The following is a 15531-nucleotide window of genomic DNA, read 5'->3' on the forward strand; positions in this document are numbered from 1 at the left end:
TAATAAACAGTACCGCATGAAAGAACTGTTCAATAGCTTTCATTTGAATGGTCACACGCTAAGGTTTCATCCACAGATTTAAAAAAAGAACCACCTTATACAGCACAATGAACAGTACCACATGAAGTACTACTCAATAGACCGTCCTTATCACGGTTTCTGACTCCCTCTTACTTGGGGGACAAACACGGCAAAAATTACAGTATAACTGTATGGGTAAAATGGAGAATCTAACAGGTCTATAGTTTCTTCTTCAGTGGCCACTCACTAGGACTCATAGGCATTCTTAAAGTTAGACAACCTGCTCAGCACAATCAGTAAAGTGTACCTGAGGTCTTTGTACGTAGTCCTCCTAGAGCTCGCGCAATACGTTACGAAAGATCTCCTCGACCGTTCTCCTTTGACTGCTGTCACTGGAGGGTTTTATAGGGTTCGCTTTGTGGGTAAAGCTACAGGGTGTGTCCGTATTATGGGAGGTTTTTGCCCCAAGCTTAAAATTACAAGCTTATAAAATTAATTGACTTGAGTTAAAGCCGCAGACACATGACAAAGGATTTAACAGTTACCAAAGTTTAATCCTAATTTCTTGAAAAAGACCACCACCTTAGAACTGTTCAGTGTGGCATTTTTGTAAATAGAGCACCCATGCATAAAATCAGGTCTTATTTCTCAACCACGTCATCGTGGTATGAATCTCCCATATCGTTTGTTTTTGCCTGTTACTGTTGGGCGAAACATCACGACATAAAACGTAGTACGTACTCAATTTCAAGGTTTAACTATATGACACATAGACACCATATAAAGACTAAACATGGAATTGCAGGGGCCCCTCGATTACTCATTTGTACAGTTATGTTTCACAGGATTTTGCTTTGGAAGTTAAAGATTACTAAGTCAAGGTGTCAAAATCCAAGGATTCTTTGGCACCAAACTTGCCGAGACTGAAACCTTAAGTTACAGTAATTGACTTGAGGAAATAAAGCTGGAGATATGTGAAAGGATTAAGAACTTAGCTAAATCCAAAATACAACAAACGGAGATCACTTAATACCGTTATCGAACTTTACAAATAAACCACCTCCTTCGTAAAATCATACTTTTAGCCGTGTCTAGCCAGAGAATTATAACAAAACATCGTAAGGTCAAATATAAGTAAGAACTGATAAATCTAACCCGGGGAGACTCCCAAAAGGCCGCCGGAATGCTCGTCATCTCGCTTAGGGGTATAAATCAAAGTTTTTGGTCTCAGTCAGAGTGTTCGGGACAAACTCTACCATTTTTAACTCTCAAAGTATCTTTTTGGGGTGCACCTGAAGAAAAAATAACAAAAAACGTCTTATTTCAGTTTTTAGGACCGATTTCCGCTGGTTTCTCAAGTTCGGTCTGTCAGGGCGGACTCCTTTCCTGAACAGCGGCTGGTCATCGAACCAATTCCGTTTTAAGGTGGCCGAACACAGTTTTCAAGTGCCTATGCCTTATTCACCATTACTTTTAAACTATTTATGCTTTGCATCCGTTTTTTGCAAGAGTCAAGGTTAACCACAGAAGGGTTTATTCTCGCATTTTGGCTAAGGTGTGTGCTGTTGCCATGGCAACGGGGCTTGTTAAGAACAAGGCTTAAAAATGGTTTGTTTATTTACAAAAAATCCTGTCGTTAGATTTTTTTTCATCATTTGCCCACTACGAATTGACATAAAATCCCTTCTGTCAACACTGTTCTAATAACATTTTGACATAGACGATTTTCATAATTCGCCGTAAATCGTTTTCACTGCATGTTCTGTATTATTACAAATTCCCTATGTCAAAATTCAGATTTTTTTGTGATAGATCATTCACGTGGTTTCGGAACTATTTTTTTTGCCAAATTTCTTGAAATTGTAACGACTGGATCGTTAGAAATCGGCAAGTTTCTGCAAAAGCAATCGGTCTTAATTTTTCGAGCAACTGCGCATGCACTGCATTTAACTGGGTTCTTTCGGTGACAAAGAAAACGCTGAGAATTGCTGGGTTCTTTGCATCGTTAGCTTTTCTAACGTATCTTTGTAATAAAAGACTAAAGCCATCAATACACTTCGTTCAATAATAGAGAAAAATAGCACAGACAGTGGGAGTGTTGAGTAAATAAATGCAATCCTTGTGCGCGCGCTGAATTATATCAGCAAAAGCGCGCGCGAAAACTGTGTTCGGCTACCATAAGTGGTACCTTTTAGGAGTCAAATAAAGTTCGAGCCCCTCCTAGATCAGTCTCCTTAAGGGGTTTAATTTAAATTTTCCCACGAGCATCTTCGACCTTTTCATTAGTGTAAGTGAGTCCCTCCTGGGGGGTGGGGGGGGGGGGCATCTAAGCGACTAAGTAATAGTGAGATAGAGGTAAGGAGTAGGCAAGAGAGTTTTTCTATCGATTTTGAACTTCTGGAAGAAGTACCCACTGTAGCAGTGTTTATACTGCGTTACACAACACCTCCTCTCCAATATCGGATCACGACCATCACATATTTTTTCTTCGCCATGTAGAAGAATTAAGAAAACACATGCAGGAAAAATGTAATATACACTTAGTTTCAATTCTAATCTTGCTCTACTCAAAGGTACTTAAGATTAATTTCCGCGGGACATCCGCAAACAGGAAGCGGGATTGCCAGTAAGGGATAAAAAAATGACGAAAGGATACCTTTTCAGGTGTTTTGCAGTGTTACATTTAAAGCCACACCCTTTAATCCCAGAGTCTTTTTCCAGCGATTGTATCAAAATATTAATTGTTCTTACTTGTTTGAATTTCCAATGATTTCTTATAAGATCACATATAGGAAATTGATGGTTCCATAGTTGATTATTTCAGTTCATATCGGTTTGCTTGTTAATATAGTGATATTATAATGATTATATTGATATAGGTCTGTTTGTATTGAAGGGCTTTTTCGTCTTAGAACTCAGGGCTTATGTTACAGGATAGCCGAACAGTCAGTTGGCACTCAGATGAAAAGTTTTATCTTATCGTCAGGAAATGTGCTCGCTTACCGAAGGTTATCTTTGCTATGATAAGAGTTAAAGGTATAACAACTGTAATAGAGCGATATTTGGGACATGATTAATATCCAATTTATTTTAACAAGAATCCCAGTCTTTTCATAAGATAATTTAGAGTCAAATTTGGACTCCCAGACTGCTCCAGAGCATTGCAAAATGTATGAAGAAGGAAAAATTAGGAGACGAGGTCGATTGGCGTGTATGTGTGTGCAGACATTCGGCAAATATGTAAGAACGTTCAGTGCAAAGTGCAAAGTTCCCAATATGATCTGACAAAGAAATCTCGTCTTGTCTCGTGATCCATTACAGGATTTTATAGGGTGTTGCCTTCTACTTTGAATGTTCTAGGTAGAGTTGCATGAAAGGCAAAATGAGATCGATCGACTGCAGTAGGGCAAGGCGAACCTTTGTAACAACATTGAATCACTGGATCAATTTGTTCAAACAATGAAAGGCACATGCAAGTGTTATATCGCTGCTGCTCACTCAAAATTCTTTTTAGAGATTTTATCTTAACCACTCTTGGTTCACTTCAACTTAAAATATTATGACAAATATTACAAGAATCAGGGTTGATAAATAATATTTCTACTGCCTTAGCTGAGCTAAATCTCTTACCGAGGCAATATTAAGAAAAAAACGATTCTTAAACGTTTACTGCTTAGCCTCTTACAGGAACCTGTCGCTAGCTGTGGTCGTTATTTCATATAGCATTCTCAAATGCATTAATAATTCATTAGGTTTAAACAAAGGAAATCATGACCGCGGCAGTGTTTGGATATCTGATCTTAATTAGCATAGATTTTTACGATTTGTTTTGTCCATTTTCTCCTTAGTTTTAGTTTCGATTGAAAAGATATATCAAACACTTAAGACAGTGTTTGACAACATTTCCGAACTCCTCGAAGTTCGACAAAAGTACTCCGCTGCGCGTCGTATTTTCATTTCCCCTCTCGGTGTTTGGAAATGTGGTCAAACACGGTCTTTCGTGTTTGATATATTACATTAAAATGTGAGCATGAAGCCTCTTGTTATCACAAACGACAACCTTTGAGACAAACGACTTCACTTTACGCTTGAACTTCAAACAAAATGTTTTCGAAAACCTCTTCAGTACATTTCAATAAATTCCTTAAGTTAGAACTGAAGTCGCTATAAGGATTTTGCCCTGAAATTAAGATAAATGCACGAGCTATTGAAGCCCAATCATCAAAATGGTCTTTGAATTGAATTTGCTGGAATGGGCAAAATCCTATCGTAGTTTGTAACACGATATAATATTAACTCCAAAAGCAGAAACGAAAACATCAGTTTTAAGCAGAAGTGAACAGACGTAACAACGATTAACAAGGAAATTTGAAATAAAATCGTGCACCAGGTGCCAAAGGCGCGAAAGTACATTGGATGCGGTCGTCCAAAGTGGCGGGAAAATCGGTCGTGTGTGGTCCGTGAGAGATGCAAAGCGTGCGTTTGCAAACTGTAACAGGACCTTTGAATATGAAAACCAAAACATTCTGAGACAAGGAATTAGGAATAAAGCATGCATAAACTAACCCGCACGGCCGATCTAGGGGATAGAATAAACAAGGGCACGAGTAACTGAACACGACAATTTAATATGTCTGCGATTATCAGGCCCATGCCGTGTTATAGTTCAAAGTTGAACGCACATTTCTGTCTAAGATGTCAGGAAAAAATAAAATTCTTTGCTCTATTCGACTCACATCAGCACTGTATTTGAAGCGTAAGGCAGATAAGTAAAATCATTCGGCTTCTACAAGTCTTACAGTTTTAAAACGAGCAACTGAACAGCACGAACTCTTGTCTAGTTTAAGTTGTAAGCGCTGATCAACGTTGCTAAAAGAATTTTCTGCTAGTCTCAAACTGTTACAAGTTTTGGAAAGGATCTGGGCGTCACTTCAACAGCCCGACTGTCGGAGCACGAAGAAAACAGAGTTTACAGTGAGCCTGATTAGGTACTCAGTTTCGTTTAATTTCGCTGATACGAAGCTGATGACAGCGTATAACACTGGCAAAAATGCAACAAATCTTACTTCACTTGGAGCTACGAAGTAAAAGAGAATACCGTAGGTAGAATGATGTACTCCAATAGACAATCACAGAACTACCTAACCGTCTACATTATATTATATAAGTCTACATCACTCAGTGATAGTAAAAACACAGTACCTGATGATGAGTCTTAGTTCTGGTAACTCTGGCATCAACAATGAAAAGGAAAAACTAAAGCGCATAAAATTATTAGCTGTAGACAACTATTATATCCTTTAAACAGGGATTTTTGCTAATCTTGCTATTTGTTTTGCGTTGTTTTGGTCTACACGCTGACTTGGGGCTGACTTATGAAGATCCATCGCTTAATGGGTTGAAAAGCTAATCACGAGAAATATTTACATAGTCAGACAAATCCGGCCTTTTTCAGGATGATCGGTATCAAGTGTAATAATTCCCTCACGAATTCCGTCTTTATACGACTGTGTTGCATGCATGGCCTATATGCATGTATTGTATTTCTAATACTCACATAATACTTTATTAAATTATATTGATGAGTTGCTCTATCGTCATCCTTAGCTATGGAGATCTTTTTTTTTTTTCTTTCTTTCTTTCCTTTTTTTCTTTTTTCGAGCGACGTATTTTAGAATTACATTCTTGCACCAGTTCTTGGGTAAATGGTGGAAGGGTGTGTCAGAAAGTTACCTCAGCGACGCTTGTGCTTAGGTCATAATATAACTTTCACTGAAGTACTTGATAATTTTCCAAATTTGTTGACGCTTAACTTGAATTGGTTCCAACTGGAAGCTAAATCATTTTAGTGACAATGAGCTCTAAATGGGTCAAGAGGAAAGTCTGAAAACGTGATTCGATCAATACCGTTATTTCATCGTAGATGACTTCTTGTATTTGTGGGCAGCAGAGTTCTCTAACATCTGTTACCTCAATTACGGCTACACTATACGTGTTCACGCTACATTTCGAGGGGTTTCGTTTCGACTCTGGCAAAGCGTGTTTTAGCTAGCTAGATTTCAGCTAGCACATAGCGATTTCGAATCCGCGATTTCTTAGTATGGTTGTATCACCCCACAAGCCTCATTCAGCTATTTCTCGTGACGTTAATACTCGATTTTCTGCCAATTCCGTGTCTGCATATTAAGTTACGATATTTAGTCACTGAATGCCTCTAATTCTTTCACTGAGTCACGAAGGAATGGGCTTAACTCGAAAGCGAACACCCGCTTGATAGGGAGTTGGTGTCTAATACGGTGGGTCAATTAAAAGTGATGTCTGTGTGTGGTCAAGCTACTATGGTCATGACTGTCTGTCCACTAAGTAGAGTGGTACATCCTTAAGTGGTAATGGTCTAGCTGCGAAAGAGAATCATTGAAACTTCTGCCCGTCTGTTGTTGTTATTGTTGTCATGAGAAGTTGAAATGGCTAAACAGGAAATTATTGGAGCGTGGAAGTAATAACGAGCTTTTAGTTAAGTGCAAAAGGCGTTTTTTACCGATCACTGAAAAGAGCTCAGTTCTATTTCGTTATTAGCCGATCATGTGACCGACGCCCAAGCAAAAATTGCGAGTCGATCGTTTTCCGTCTATACCACCCACCCGTGTGACAAGCTTCAAGCTTGCTTACTAGCTAATTGCATTACTTGAAGCATTTACTTATCTAACCCTGTGATAAATTTGTGTTAACTCCTCGATTTTACTCAGCATCACCAGAAGTACGTCCGATGCTTTGAGCTCTATTGTTTTTTTTTTTTCTGTCCATAAAATTGTAACTGTAAGTACAAATTAATTAAGGTTGTCGTTGTTGTTGAGCTCACGAAGAAGTTATCGCAGATCCATGAGTCTCAAAAGAAAATCCAGGTAATTAGTGACTATTAAGAGGAAATATTCAGAGTTTGGGAATTTTAAGTAAATTACCGCGATAACCGCAAACAAAAAGCCGAATGTCTGAATTTCGAACTTTTCAAAGCTCGCGGTGTCAATCAGTTCAACCCAAGCTTGACTCCTGTCCCTCGACAGACAGATGTGGACAGAAATCAAATCTTGGTGCTTGTTTTTGCTATCTGAGCGTTGGTTTTACTTCACGGCTGACAAGTTGCTCGTTTTATCTCATTCAAACCATACTTAGAACTTTCAGCCTATGTTAGAGCCCATTTCTGACAAAGCACTTCGCTTGCGGCTGGAATGCAAAGTCAACTCATGATCAACATCTTTCACTTCACTTAACTACCTATATACAAGCTTTCTTGTTCCTAAATAAATCCGCCGAGAGATCAAAATCTTTTTTTTTTTTAGCACAATGTCTCGGCAGTTATAAATATAAAATCTCTTATTTCATTTATGTTGTTGATAGTGTATATCAATTAGTGGCATTTCTTGCGAAAATGGTAATAAGTCGGGCATATATGAAGCACTTAAAATGGTACCCACTTTTCAAACTGAAGTCAAACAACGAGCGGGAGCTTGGAGCTGAGGCGTTACCAAGAGTTAGTCACGACATCCCTAGCCAGTTCAGGACTCCGGTCCCAGGTTCTCGCTTGTAGCGTCGTCCCGTTGAACACGGAGAGACTGGGCTAAGTCAGGACTGTACGTCATCAAAACATCGCTCCTTCCACGGAATATTTTATTCCAGAAAAAAGTTGCAAAACTGTGATACAGAGTAGCGTCGACAATTTCCAACATCAGACTAATAACCTGCAACTCTCTGTCGGACCTCTTGGAGTTTACAGTGTACAGCTTATACGAAATTCGAACGGTGAGCTCCACAAATTTACACAAGTTATCCAAGACAAAAATTGACAACGTCATGTAGTACAACACAAGGCAGATGAGAGGAAAGCCATCGGCGGTGCTCGGAGGATACGTGAAGTTGAGTTGGAAAATCAGTATTACTGTGAGCAGCTTGGAAACGATCACACCAATCTCCACTTGTTCTGAACCACTGACATGCTCTTGGCTGAGGATAATTGCATCGTAGACAACCACGAGAAGGACAATGGCGTTTAAGTGCCAGAAGTAGGGTTTAACGATGAGAGAACGAGCGATAGAGGTGTTGGAAGCAGGGCGAATTTGTTTCATGTGTCTGCTTGCAATTGGAACAAAGATGATGAATAAACCAATCACACACGTGATCACTGAGCAGCCAATCCACATGCCCTTCCAGCAGTACGGACCACAGCCAGGGGTGTGGTAAGCGGTGAAGTTGATGTCACAGTCCACGCTAGTCTCGTTATGGAATACACTACACTCCACCATGAATATTGCGAACATTGTTAAGGTTACAAAGCGGAACACTTGCAACAACAGATAGAACAAAGGAAGAGAGATGGGAACGAGATTTGGAGAGCACTCCTGCAAAATTCGGAATTACGATTTAGATTATAAAAGTGCATTTCATGATCACCTACCACTTCAGAAATTTACGTCAGGTTTCGCCCGATACTTGAGATAAGCTCTTTACGTTGTTTCTTTGTTCGAACTGTTCAAGCACTCTGTATCATTGTGCGAACACTTCTTGTCATAAATATACAAAACGAGCACATTTTAAACTTCTTTCAGTTTTCTGCTTTTGTGCAGAGCTAGTTCAACAAACGAGTCGGCTTATCCAGTTTTCTCGTTGCTGTATTTTCGTATCTTTAAATTTCGCCTGTTTCAAGAAAGGATAGGGTCGATTTCCACCGCTCCCGGGTTCGGGGGAGGAGCGCGAGCTACCTTCGCGAGCAGGGCTGGGAAATGACCGATATGTGCTGGATGGGATTTCCGGGAAAAGACCGGAAGTATTCCGGACGTCCACGCTTAGCAAATTTAGTAGAATTGGGATTTCACTAGCAAATGTTTTGAAGATCCTAGCAACATTTTACAGGATTAAAAGCATTTCTAGCCAAATAAAGTGCCAATTTTACGAGCACAATCAACAAACACCTACTACCGTGATTTCGTCTATATTTTAGCTTGAGACGGACTTAGGTTGATCCAAATTTAGGCCACGGTGTCAGTAAAACACGAGAACAATTACTCAAAGCAGGTTAGAAACCGTGTCACAAAATATACAAAGATTTTCTTGGTATACGTAGGTTAGTTTTGTTTAACCTCGAAGTAAATCCTGCTAAATGGCTTAAGAGACTAAAGAGGCCAAAGAGGCCGAGGCATCGGTGATTGATTATGCTTGGAAACTCAATCTTATTTTTCTGTTTCGCGCATCTAAAAACTAGCATCAACAAAGAAAATATTCTCCCCGAATATTTAAGAAATCGACATAAGAGTTGAAAAACACAAACTGTTGCTAACTGTTGTCAACTGTCGTTAACCATATACTTCATTTATGCAGAAAGCGCAGGATTTTTACTAAAGCGTACCATTTCACTTGAGCTCCTTTCGATGTCGGCAGATTCTGGTAATTTATCGAGTCCGTCTTGAATTTCCTTCTTCCCAGACACACTGAATCCTGTCAGGAAACCCTTGGCAGACTGTAGTGATGACTCAGGCGGTGGATATACAACCGGCCTGATGTATGACTGCCGCTCGGGGTCCTCTGCATGAAGCAGTGTATCATGGTCTATAAATAGATGGTGTGACCGCCGCGTGACATTGCGTGACTTAAAACTCGACGCAGTTTCGCTGCTTTCAGTTTTCAACGCCAGGTCGGGACAGAGTAATGCAACCCAGTGAGCAGAACTTATTCACCACAAACCCTGTCAAATCTTCACTTTGGAGTGCTCCCAAGTTTGACTGAGCAGCCAGTGTTGCGACTACCTGTTATTCAATCCTTGATGTTCGATGTCCTCTTTTCGCGGGAATCTAAATTGGAGTTTTATCCTTCGATCCTTGAGTTTCTTCTGAATCGGTGATAAGATTAGAGTTCCGGTCAAACGAGTGCGTGAAACGTCAGTTGGAATGTTTGTTAGTTTTGTTAGCATATCGCAAGGCGAACAACGGTTCGGCAAGAAGTTTTTCGTCTTAGGGAATCTCAGGCGTTAAATAGGCATTTTGAAAGTGACAGTTTGCCCTATTCCAAATGCTAGTTGAAACTGTCATGATGACCATTTCTGAGATGTAAACATTGAAAACAGTTTCGTTCATTTACATTGCATAAGATGAGAAAAATCACCCTTAGCCGGTAGTGTTGGTGGTTGATAGAAAGGCGAGACAGTTGGAGGGATCCTATTCCCAGGATCCTCGTCCGCCGGCAGCTTTGAGCGAGAACCTGGGAGCGAGGTTGCGACACTGGCTTATGCCAGATATATTCTCAACACCATTACTAAAAGAACTGTACATAAATCAGTAAAGAGCATTTATTTTGAACTTCTAACTAACAAGATACTATAAAAGGTTGGAAACAGCATTAGAAACAAAGAATCTTTACTTAAAAAGACGAAGGCTGAAGTTGAGATATTTGTTCAGGATTTAGATCTGAACAAGAAAGTTCACTGGAAAAGCAATCAGGTCATACAGCGGTTCCGGAGTTTTCAAAGGGATTGGCCATCACAATTAACCTCTTGCAAAGATCGATAATAGCACTGAAGGCGGTAACTTCCGAACACTTCCAACCACTTCCGATCACCTCCGACCTCTTCCGACCACTTCCAAGTTAAGAAAAGGAGTGTTCGAAAAAGAAAATATTGGTCACATTTCGTTTGAAATAAAACAAACCTTCAGTTAACAATAAATCTATTTTGTCAAATCTTAAATCAGTTCAAATCGGGATGGGCTCTTCACTCAGCCTGAAGTGTTTTTAAATGTTGGCTCTTCTTTAGAGTGCCCATTTCTGGGATTTGAGTTTCTAGCATGTTTAGAGCCGTTCAGCGTTGAAACTGACTATTTTTCAGACAGGCAAGACTTTCACAGCATGTGGCTATGCAAAAAATGTGGACTTGCATAGCGAAGTATATACAGAGATCGAGTTTCTGTGTTTAGCAATAATTCAACGATAACAAAAAGAATTTTATGACGTAACTAAAACAAAGGGTATCGTTAGATCCGATTACGGTCCGTAAATGTATACAGACGAGACTAGAAAAAAAAATACAAAAATAACCCAGAGTGATGATTAAAGGTTCGTTGATCTCCTTGATGTTTCCAAACAGTACAGGGGTTTCTTTAACTGGTTTACACATTGCATTTAGGTTTGAAAGTGGCTGTGGATTTTTGGCATGGTTTACTGAAGCCCCCTACACAGATATCACGCCGAAAATATACATTTCAGTGATTTCTCGAAACACTGAGTTATTTCCTTGAAAGTAAAACAGGCAAACAGATTATGATGGACGGAATATCTCGCAATAATTTTTGTTTGTCAACGAGGCCCTATATAAAGGATTTGCACCCAGCAAGACTTGAAACAACCCCCTGAACCTAAAAAAAAAAAAAAACTAAATAACTTCCCGCCTAACGAAAAACGCGACGTAAAAAACGATTAAATTTAATAGAGAGTAAGAGCGGACGGAGTCATTTTAGAAGAGACGCTTTCAGCGCGCTTTCACCGTACACATGAAGTAGCGGCTACGGTTTGTCGCAAATCATCAAGGGTGTATTTGATCGCGCAAAATTTGGTCAGATTGCATCCTTTGGATTACCACAATAGTGGCCAATTAAAATGGTATTAGCATTAATAATTGCGTGAAAACGGTTTAACTTCTTTAAGACTTGAAGCGCTTAGAAGGCTTAAAGAGAAAGGACGGCAAAACCAAGACGGGAATGAATTGAATTAGCTGGCGCGCGTTCAGTGTTACCATACTGATTAGAACCAATAACTACACTGACTGCCGCTATAAGCTGATTTCAACTTTTGTCTCAACTGGCTAATGCTTGACCTTGATAAGATTTTAAACTGATAATTAAGAAAAGGCTTACATACCGTATTTTTCGGCTAGATGCGAAGGAACCCGCTCTTCGGGAGAGTCGCTCGAAGGACAATTACGTGTTGTGGTTTAATTGTGGTTGAGAGCATAAACAAACTCGCACTTCTTTTGAAAGTTCCCGTCGTGAAATGTTACCACTCACGCCGCTAGTGCAAACATTTTCTACAGGAATTAACCCGCTTGGTATGATTAAAATGTCCGAACAAAAGCGACAACAAAAGCGACAACTTAATTGCCACGCTGGATGGAAAATGGAAACCCAGCAAGCCTTGTTTACCTGCGGATACTAATGTTTGAAGTATTTCCTTCCTTCTTCGAAGAGATCATCTCGGAGACAAATAAGCGATTGTTCAGGGAGGACTGCCAAAATAGCTAGCGTTAGTTTATGAAGAAAAAATCACTGCAACCAAAGATCTTGGCACGTTGAATGAGGGTTAAATACGGATAACATTTGATTTAACAATTTTAAGCATTTTAATAACTGCAATCTCCATTTGGCCACTAATTATTGATTTATGGGCCACGTTGAAGCTATATCAGCCAAGCTAAAAGTATCACTGAATTCTTCAAACTGATTGCATCCATTTCTCTAGTGACAGTGTTGAGAATATAGTGGCTAATCAAAGCAACAGTCCCTCTTTGATGAGACTCTTCGTTCCCATCACTTCACACTGCATCTACATTATAGATCGTGAGGAGAAATTAGCTCTTCATCACTCTAGGGTCACAATAAAATGTCGAATCTGATTGGTAGGTGAAAGAAATCTACCCACCCTCCTGTTTCCTTCTTCCTGCAGCTGTATGTGGGAATATCCCTCCAAAGGAAGCCTTCCTTGATATTGATAACTAGCTATGGCCGCCAACGAAAAGTTAGAATACATGCAACTTTTCTCATGGGTTTCCTCGGCTATTAAATGAATTTTATTCAGTGATTCAGTGTTAATACCCTTGTTGTATATAGCTTAAGTCTTCTCTCCTATTTTTTCTTTTACTTTGGATCTTTTTAAATCTCGCTCGAGAGGTTAATTAGTCATGTTTTTGTATCTTGACTTCTCAAAGAGTGTTTTCTAGATTCGGTCAATGACCTCTCCGTTTAGCGATGCGTTGGTATTCAATGCGAGGGCGTGAAATGTTGATCAGATCACTTTTAAACAAATTCACATCATAGGGTTAATCACTTCAAACCAGACTGAAAACATGAACTCTGTAGGCCAAAAAACATTTGGAAGCGCACGCGCGTAAGAAAACGCGGGAAAACAAGGGTGGGTAAGCGCTTCCTATTGGCGAAGAAACATCAGGTCTACGCTTACTGGCTAAAGCTCTTTGTACGAGAATTTTTAAACCAATCGTGGATCAGAGCATAACAAACGCAACCAAGAAAAAAATACTTGTTGCGGGACTTCAACTTCATTGAAAGACGTGACATAGTTGAAAGAAAAAAACTCTGGGACAAAAATGAGAGAGAAACGTAAAAGAACAGCACAACGCACTGAGTAACTTTAGTCTCGACTGGAAAGGCTTGTTCAAAATATTATTATTTCGGTTTGATTCGAAAGTTATGAGCAAAACGTAGTCAATAAACATTTATATTAGCACGTACGTAAACACGTATGAATGTGTTTACTCATAACACTAAACATACATTGTAAACACAGTGCAATACCAGTCGGCAAATATCCTTAATAGGCATCATGTGAAAAATAGGTCTGTCATTCGTCAGTGAACTGAAGAAGACAAACATTTTTTAGACAAATTTCCGGCCGTTTTTGCATACTCCTTTCTAGTCTCAACTTGTTGCGTAATCGATTCCAACTTGCATGGCACTGTATTTGCTTGAGTTTAAATTTGCCGCAGAAAGACCGTGGAAAGCCATTTTCTTTCCTTTCACCATATAGAACGGCATCAAAGTTTTTTACGTTTACCACTGAACGCTCCTTTGAGATATCCGTGAGGGGTCCCTGACGATCTTAATTATTAGGGCGTCCGTCATTCGCTTTCATTCCCAGGTCGTATATAAGATGAAAACACAAACAAATGATATTCCTAAGTGCTGTGGCTACGTTCCTCGTTTTAATTTCTGTTTTCTGGAGCCAGAACACTCAGCTCAATTTTTCGGTTCGTTGGTTTTAGTAAGACTGGAGTGTAACACGATGTTGTTCGTCCTCGAAATTGGTAGTACGTACTAAGAACACTCAACTCAATTTTTCGGTTCGTTGGTTTTAGTAAGAATGGAGTGTAATACGATGTTGTTCGTCCTCGAAATTGGTAGTACGTACTTACTCAACACAATTAAGGCAAGCTGCGTTTTGTACCTACGTTAGACACTTCTTTAAAACTGTACAAACAAAGAAATCAGTCTCCGCGACCAGATACAGTTTAAGACTATCTTCAAAAAATTAACTGCTCAGTTGACTTACAGCGAGTTATACTTTCAGTTATATAGCGCAGCTCAGTGGGTCAGTTTATTTACTTATATCGGCTTGACATGCCATGTTAACTTCTCAACAATTAGAACATTGTAATGAATAATACAACGCGGTGGTGTGTAATCCGTCAGTTGGCTCCGCGATGCCGTCATTGAATTTGTCGGCGTTGGAGATTCTCATCGTCATGTTTCGAAGAGGACACACTGATTGGAAGATATTCAAACGTAAATTTTTGTCGTGGATACGGCTTTTCCGCGAGCCGAATTAACCTTAATCTGGGATTAGCAATTAACCAAAGGTTTTCATTTTCTTGGTCGTTTCCGCGGAAAGTTTGTCGCTACTATTTTAAGTTAGAGTTCAGAATTGTCGAAAATGTAATTTTAAAGCTTTTGAACCGAAAAAAATTTGGGCAGATGGTTTGAATTCGTCGATGATCCAAACGTAAACTTTTGTCGTGAATACGGCTTTTCCGCGAGCCGAATTAACCTTAATCTGGGATTAGCAATTAACCAAAGGTTTTCATTTTCTTGGTCGTTTCCGCGGAACGTTTGTCGCCGCTATTTTAAGTTGGAGTTCAGAATTGTCGAAAATGTAATTTTAGAACTTTTGAACAGAAAAAAAATTGGGCAAATGGTTTGAATTCGTCGATGATCGAAACGTAAATTTTTGTCGTGAATACGGCCGCGAGCCGGATTAACCTTAATCTGGGATTAGCAATGAACCAAAGGTTTTCATTTTCTTGGTGGTTTCCGCAGAGCGTTTGACGCTGCTATTTTAAGATACAGTTCAGAATTGTCGAAAATGTAATTTTAAAGCTTTTGAACCGAAAAAAATTAGGCAAATGGTTTGAATTCGTTGATAATCCTGGATAAGCTTTAACAACTGGGGCCTTTCGGATACGGTATGCACTTCAACAAATGAACAACGGGAAAGGAAGTATGGCCTGAGTCTTCACCCACAGTCTATGAAAATATAACCCCTTTTCATTGGACAAATACGTGCTAAAATTGACTTCTCGAGGCATTGTTTAAACCGCAGACACCTAAAAATACAATGCTTTTTTCATATACAATGTATTTTCGTCGGTTCACATTGAGAGTATACCTTAATTATAATCCGAAGCACAATAATATTGTTGGTCTCTCTCTTTCTTTCTTTCTTGATTCTGTCTTGATGAGAACAACT

General features: G+C 39.4%; 1 protein-coding gene across 3 annotated transcripts in view; it reads right to left on the reverse strand.

The window, feature by feature from the left end:
- Positions 1-15531, reverse strand: part of LOC145486413 (uncharacterized) — a 41198-nt gene that overhangs the window by 21288 nt on the left and 4379 nt on the right. Inside the window, exon 1 of one of the 3 annotated variants that reach the window (XM_081465073.1) lies at positions 5224-5719. The exons of 1 other annotated variant lie outside the window; for it this stretch is intronic. The gene's annotated coding sequence lies outside the window, so the exon portion shown is untranslated. Of the gene's footprint in view, positions 1-328; positions 1618-5223; positions 5720-15531 lie in introns of those variants that run through there. One more of the 3 variants, XM_081465071.1, reaches the window with a different exon arrangement.

The sequence above is a fragment of the Orbicella franksi genome, chromosome 5, assembly GCF_964199315.1.
Source record: "Orbicella franksi chromosome 5, jaOrbFran1.1, whole genome shotgun sequence".
In the NCBI taxonomy this organism is placed as follows: Eukaryota; Metazoa; Cnidaria; class Anthozoa; order Scleractinia; family Merulinidae; genus Orbicella; species Orbicella franksi.